Source organism: Bos indicus, chromosome 2 (assembly GCF_029378745.1).
Source record: "Bos indicus isolate NIAB-ARS_2022 breed Sahiwal x Tharparkar chromosome 2, NIAB-ARS_B.indTharparkar_mat_pri_1.0, whole genome shotgun sequence".
Classification (NCBI taxonomy): Eukaryota; Metazoa; Chordata; class Mammalia; order Artiodactyla; family Bovidae; genus Bos; species Bos indicus.
This window is the reverse complement of record NC_091761.1, coordinates 88,523,813-88,531,487: the sequence shown is the minus strand read 5'-3', so window position 1 is coordinate 88,531,487 and position 7,675 is coordinate 88,523,813. Positions and strand designations below refer to the sequence as shown.

The following is a 7,675-nucleotide window of genomic DNA, read 5'->3' as shown; positions in this document are numbered from 1 at the left end:
GTTTAATATTACCGAAGCCTACCTTCTCTAAGGGCTGTGGGCTCCTCCACACATTCAAATAACAAGTATTTATGGAGCCCCCACTATGTGCCAAAGCACTATGCTTGGTGAAGGGAAGGCAATGTTAAGCAACAGAGACAGTTCCTGCCCTCGCAGAGCTTACAGTCTGAGCAGTCAGCATCATTTTGCTGTCTCCTGATATTTTTTTCTCAGTAGTAGCAGCAAGTCAGGGATTTGGGAAAAAGATGTCCAGTGGGATATGTGTGGCTAATGGATGCTGGACACAGCAATACTCAGCTGTCAGTTTCCTTTCCCACAATGAAGTTCCCTGATGGAATCCTCAAGACATTTAAAGTCTGTTAAACACGACTGCCTTGTGTTGGCTGGGCTATAGGGAATAATAGGAGGGGCTGGTCCCCACACTTTGTAGCAAAGCAGGCATAAGCGGGCAGAAGAAGCCTAACAAAGCACTCACCAGGGATGTGGAGACAGAAGCACAGAGCTGCTGCCAGTCCAGAGCAGGAGCGAAGGAGAGCAACAACCAGATGTGTCGGTGGAACATATGGAGTATCTCTAGAATACATGACACAGATGTAAACTCCTAGAGGAGGATATCCCAAATATATATAATACCTAGAGGTAAGTGGGGTTGTGGGTATATTCATTTTTTTCCTTCAGTCCACCTGATACTATCATTACATGAATGAAATGTAATTTTTAAAACCTCATTCCTTGCCACTGTCATATCATTTGTATTTCTACTACACTGTCTTCCTTGCTCATCTTTCATATCATTCTTCATTTTCTTCCTTCCCTCCTTTGCTGGCCCACAGATCACAAGTCTTGTCAGCCAGTCACATATATAAGGAGACTCTTTGTGCATGCACTCATTAAGCATTTCACATGTATTGACTCCTTTAATCCACACAACCTCCCTCCTGGATAGTAGTACCACTATCCTTATTTAGCAGACAAGGACATGGAAGCACAAGGATATAAACCAATCTGGCCAGTCATAGCAATGAAGAGGAGGACTTTGATCTGAACCCAGGCACTCAGACCCCAGAGCATACACATACCTAGCCCCTTTACTGGGCAGCTTGGGGGAAGACACAGATAACCACAGTTACAGTTCTAACCCCAAGACTGCTTAGTGTCCCAGCTTTTATATGAAATTGAGGGTATGGTTCCTGGGATCTTGAGCCTAAGTATCTGATAAGTGGTGGGACATAAGTCCCAGCTTAGTGCCCTGGGGCACACACTGCACCCACTCATACCCTCACCAACAGAAGGCAGGCCATAGGACTCCACTACTTAGTCATGTGATCTCAGGTAAGTTGCTTAAGCTTTTTGACCTTCATTTCTCAATCTACAAAAAAGGGCAGTAATATCCACCTCATTAAACAATGTTTATATATCTTATATATCCTTACTGTTGCATAGGACACATGAGTTTGATCCCTAGTCCGGGAAGATCCCCTGGGGAAGGAAATGGCAACCCACTTCAGTATTCTTGCCTAGAAATCCCCATGGACATAGGAGGCTGGTGGGCTACATGGGGTGACCCATGGGGTCACAGAGAGTTGGATAGAGCTTAGCAACTGAACAACAACAATAATGTATCCATGGCACAGTGTCTAGACATAATTAGTTCTCAGTAATGTTAGCTATTTGTCCCTATCAGTCATTGGCAAACTTTTTATGTTGTAGGACTCACTTGTCCTCATGTAGCTTACCTTCTAGGGGTCAGCAATCTACAGCCTCTAGAGTAAATCTGGCCCACTGCCTATATTGTAAATAAAGTTTTATTGGAACACAGCCATGTTCATCTATTTACATATTTTCTAAAGTCTGCTTTCATGTTACAATAGCAGAACTGACTAGTTGCAACAGAAACTGTACTACCTGAAAAGCCCCAAATATTTATTCTTTGGTCCTTTACCCAAAAACTTTGCCAACCTCCCCTACAGACACACTAACTAGATGGGGTAACAAAACAAATATACAAAATCGGCATTTTTTGGGTCAGGTTTTAGATCTGTATCTCTGTTTTGTTTACTTTAGGGGAAGCTAAAATAAGGTTTATATTCTAGACAAAGAGCACAGCAAACACATAACATAAAAATTTAAAAATTGTTATCTTAAAAAAGTCACAAATACACAAAGTCATTTGGCAGGATGTGAAATGTTTAACAAATTCCCCACATCATCTGGCCTTCCATGTGTCATTTCAGCATTGCTACTGAAGGCTTCTTTCCCAGGCACTGATAGTCTTATCAGGGAAGCAATGATCTATGTTTCAGCCCCTTGGTTCATACGTTTGGGTATCATCTGCCTTTCCCTGAGATGAATCAAAATGAAACATTATAGGCGTGAGAATGGGGAGGTTATGGCTTCCAGAATAAAACAGCAGCCTAGTGATCTATAGAATGTCTCCAAAGGATATTAAATTAATCAGCCAAGGATTATTGTGTATTTTTCTGAACATCTGTGAGCTCTTTCTTTAGGGTGTTTGGATGGAGTTTCTACGATGAGATTGTAGCAGGGAGACCATGGTTACTGTTGCACGGATGGCATGTGGTGAGAGATTTCACATGGTCAACAAGGCTCAGCATTCAGTGTCCAGTGGATTCTCTGGGAATATGAGTATACACACTTCCGAGGAAAGGAGGCTGTGTTCTGCAGTCTGTTTAGAGAAGGCTCAGGTTGGTAGGAATAGAAAATCTGTTTCTCCTATTGTGCTCTTTCAGAATCATGCAGCAGCCAAAAATCCCAGAGAGGGTGGGAAATGAGAGGTCTTTTTAGAAAAATAATTGAGGGGGAGGGAGAGCAGATCCAAAGTGTAGGGCAATTGTACATAGTTACTAAGAAAGTGAGGGATTCCTCCCAAATTAAATTTCATGTTAGGTGACAAAGATTACAGATCTAAACTAACCAGGGACTTGAGGGAGTGTGTTTTGGAGGCAAAGAGATGGCTGTGGAGAAGTGGAAACAATTTAGTTTAATGTAAAAAGCTGTTGTGTCTCGAGCATCCATCAAATTAATTGTGACAAAAATTACTTTTCAAGGAGGATACTTAACAGAAAGGCATCATATCAGGGTTTGGTTAGACAGTACTGCACAAAGAAAATAGTGAATCAGAGAAAGAATAGGGGCTTCGGACTGAGATAGACCTCAGTTTGCAGCCCAGATTAGCCACTCACCCTTGTAGAAGCTCCAAGAAATTACTTTGCCTCTCGGAACCTCCCTCTCCTCTCTCTGCAGCCAACCATGCCTTACAGTCCACTCCAGAGAGAAAATGGCAATCCTCAGTCCCAACCTCAGGCTTTCTGCACTCCCTCCAGCTTCAGGCTCATTTACATCCATATCTTTTCATGCCTTTTTTCTTCCAGGGAATGGAGGGTGTCTCCTCTGGTTCCCTTTAAAGCCACCTTGCTCCTGCCTTTGTCCCTCTCACCTCTTGACCCCCAGTCTCTATATCTCTGGTCTGTACCTCTCTATCCACTCCTTAGTCTCACAAGCAAACATTCCTCACCTCTCCCCTAAAACTCCTCAATTCTCCAATTACCTCCTAATTCAAAAGACACACTGGACTCCCGCACTCATTCTCAATCCCAGTACCAGAAATTCTGATTCAATAGATCCAGAGTAGGGCCTGAGGAATGTGTGGTTTGAAGAGATCCTCCGAGCCATTCACTTATTTCCTCCCACCTCCCACCGCAACCTGACTCCCAGATGAAAACCCATGCTTTGAACTTAGGCAGGAAGCCCAAGCCAGGCCTGGTCATTCACAAGATGCCTGGAGTCACAGCTGTATGCTTTTTCAGCTGCATTAGCTCTGTGCCCTGCTGGGAACCAGATGCATCCATGAAAACTTAGCTCTACCAGGCACCTTCTGTTCTTCCAAGGGAGTCAAGCCAATTGTTTTTGGCTGAGCCAAATACAGAATTGAAAGGGCCCTTTGGGAGATCCTTTGCAGATTTCTATAGCAATTAAGTATTTTCCTGTCTAACTTCCCACTCCAATGCTATTATGCATGGGCAATATGAGTTTGCAGACTCTGACTCTCCAGTCCCAACAAAATCTCCACCAGGTATTTCTGGGAGTTCTCAGAGGTGACCCATTATTGATTTCTGGTATTTTTGTTCTCTCTTCTTGCTCCATCCTCTCTCCCTCAGGTGCTGCTATGTTCATCAGTCTCTCCTGAACCTGCTGGACCTGCCAAGGCTTCCCCACAACTCTACTGTTTCCATCTTCTCTTCAGGATGCCACTGCCTTCACTGGACACCACCACCACTTTGGCAAGACCACTCATCCATCCAACAGGTTTGGCTGCCTCCTCCAGCAAATTGAAGGATTCCAGTGTTGATTCAAGGGGAGCTTGACTTCCAGGCGGCTGTTGAAGTGGGAAGAAATGTCTCTTTCTCCTTTTAGTGTGAGATTCTCTTATATGCATATCAAAGCATTTACTTACATCATAAAACCAAAGACCTCATTTTACAAATGAAAAAAATCTTAACCCAAGTGAGGCTGAACAACTTGTCTTAAGGATCAAATGGTGAAAACCCAAGTTTCAAATCAATTATTGTGTACTGAGGTTGTGGAAATTAATTTTAATGTAAGCCTGAGATAATCAAAAGAGAGAAGGATAACTTGTGTGTCTAAAAATCTAAAGTAATCAATAGGGAAATGTAAAGGCTTGTATGGCTTTTATGATTAATGATTGTAGCAAATCACAGATTAAATAGTCAGTAATAAGTCTGAGGCATTTTTGCCTTCAGAACCAACTGAAGTATCTCTACTAGCCATTCGGTAACAGGGAGCCCAGGCACCTCTTTGCTTTCCTTGAAGACCAACATCTGACCAGAGATAAGCCTTTCCCAAAGACCTGCTTAAATTTCCAATTATATCCAGCATGAACATCAACCCAACTTCATTATCGTAGGAGGACTGTTCTTCAGCCAAGCCTGTGTGCCATTTCCATGCCTCACACTCATGTAGCAGCAGTGGGCTTTGGACACACGCTTGATTGCTTCTAATACAAACACTAGTAACTATTTTGGAAACCTGACAGTTGCTCATCAAATTCTTTTCTAATGGCCTAATGTTACGGCCTTAGAAGAACTTATTGAGGGACAATGACCTCATTTGAATCTTTAATTACCTTCCACCTCTTTTATGGATATAAGCATGCAACTCCCTCATAGAACTATCATCATACGAATATGTTCATTAAGTCCAACAGCTGTCCTTTACCACTGAGGCCCAGAACATTCAAGCACTACTTCTCTGAATAGTTCATCAGTTGAATTATTTGATTTATTTTACACTTTTCAAAACAGTAAGCCCCAAGTTATGAGGTTTTCTCTTATTGCTTATGTTGAACTCTGCTGTTCCTCTGGTTATCCCATACCAGTGGACTCAAATTTTCATTTGGAGGTATGAAATTCTGACTTGGTCACTTTCCAGAGGTGGGGAACAGGAAGAAAAGGGAAGAGCCATGATTGCTGATTATAACTTGAGACCTATTTAATAAAAGCTGTATTCTGGCTTGATAAACTTTCTGCTAAATGTCTCTTTTAATAGAAAATGGTTCTGGGGTTTATTCTCAGGTGACAAGTTTACTTTCCAAAATCAGATTAAAAATTAGGTGGGCTGTTTTATTTTTATATTTTCTTTTGCTTATTTGAATTTTTAATGTTTTCATTGAGAAGATAAATTACTTGTATAACAATAAAACTGTTGTAAAGAAGTGAGGAATACCGTGAACACTTCAGATGACCATGATGACGTTAACCCCATCAGGGGACTATCTGGATGGAGTTGCTGCCCAGCCCGACTGAGTGAACCCTTTTAGTGCCTCTGCAGTTCATTAAAGCAAACTCTGCTGGGTTCATATGACAGTGTGAACTCAGCTTTGGACCCTCACTCTGCTCCAAACACATACATGGATAAACACATGGATAAAATACAGAGATACAGAAAAAAGACTACCAAGAAACTCAGCTGACCTAAAAGGTGAGAGTAATATCTTTCTGGTCCAGTCAAAGAAGAGAGATTTTTAAAACTTCTCTGTATTTTAAAAAAAATAGTGAGGGGTTGGGGGGAAAATAGGTGAGGGAGATTAAGAAGTATAAACTTCCAGGTGCAATGTAAATGAGACATGTATAAAATGCACAGTGTGGGGAATATAGTCAGTAAATGTATGATATCTTTGTATGGTAACATATTGTACCTAGACTTAGCATAGTGATCATTTTGAAATGTATAGAAATATTGAATTACTCTGTTGTGTAACAGGAACTAACATAGTGTTGCAGGCCAATTATACTTTAAAAACAAGTAAACAAACTCATCTAAAGATCAAATCCGTGGTTACCAGAGGCAGAGGGTAGAGGGAGAGAGAATTGGATGAAGGCAGTCAAAAGCTACAAACTAAAAAAAAAAAAAAATTATGTTTTAAAATTTGAGATGATTGTAGATTTATGTGCTGCTGTAAGAAATAATAGAGTGAGAGCTTACATACCCTTTACTCAGTTCCCCAGACAAAACCTTCATAACTGTAGTGCAGTATCACAATCAGACCATTGACATTACTATAATCTAGCAATCTTAACCATATTTCATGAGTTCTACATGCAGCTATTTGTGTGTATATTTAATAAGATGCAATTTGATATTACATGTATAGATTCAAGTAATCACTTCCATTGTCCAAATAGAGAGGAGGCCCATCACCAGAAGGATCCCTCTACTGCCCTTTTAGGACCACAGGCACCATCCTGCCCACCCATCATTATCTCCTGGAAACCACTGATGTGTCCTCCATCTCTAAACTTTGGTCATTTCAAGAGTGTCATATAAATGGAAGAATCATAGAGTACTTTTTTGATTTGGCTTTTCAAACTCTGTATAATTCATTCAGGATCCATTCAAGCTGTTGCATGTATCAACTCCTTATTACTGAGTAGTGTTACATGGTATGGATGTACCACAGTTTATCTTTTCACTCATTGAAGGATCTTTGGATTATTTCTAGTGTTTGACTATTACAAATAAAGCTACTATGATTTATGTATATATTTTGTGTAAATATTGAGTTTTAATTTCTCTGGGATACATGCCCAGAACTTTCTTTCAATCTCTCATACCACACGCAAACATAATAGGGTGGAATCATGTGTCTCATAGTTCTCACAGCTAGTCTGCGAGTCTGCTCTGGATGATTGATTATCATGTTAGAGGCAGAGAAACTGAAAGTATCAAAATGATCCACCAGACTACTCTGAATGTAAACTTTGAAGTTTGAATTCTTCCTCATTAAGGCCTTGTTTGTTCTTTAAGGCAGCCCTTTTCGTAAGGCAAGATTTCTCCATACTTGAAACGTGATATTCTTCTGTTACCTCTGAGATTTTTCATCTTAGTTTAGGTACTTACATTTAAAATACACGATTTCTGCACACATTTGGATGTCTCTGATTTTGAAAATGGATCCCTATCCCTTTCTCTTAATGACGAGAGCAGTCTAACCATCTCAGACAATGAGGAATGCATTACCACCAACTGGGGAAGAGCAGGAAGTCTGTAAACCCGTCAGCAGAAGCTAGCTAGCAGCCAGAAATTCCTCTTCCCCATAAGCTGGAAAACAGCTGTCCCTGAAAATTGTCGCTCCAAA

General features: G+C 40.9%; 1 long non-coding RNA gene across 1 annotated transcript; it reads left to right on the top strand.

The window, feature by feature from the left end:
• The first annotated feature begins 339 nt into the window (after nucleotides 1-339).
• LOC139176795 (uncharacterized) lies at nucleotides 340-7,078 on the top strand. The gene is made up of 2 exons (XR_011561253.1): nucleotides 340-639; nucleotides 4,179-7,078. It is a non-coding gene; the product is annotated as an uncharacterized lncRNA (long non-coding RNA).
• Nucleotides 7,079-7,675: the final 597 nt, after the last annotated feature.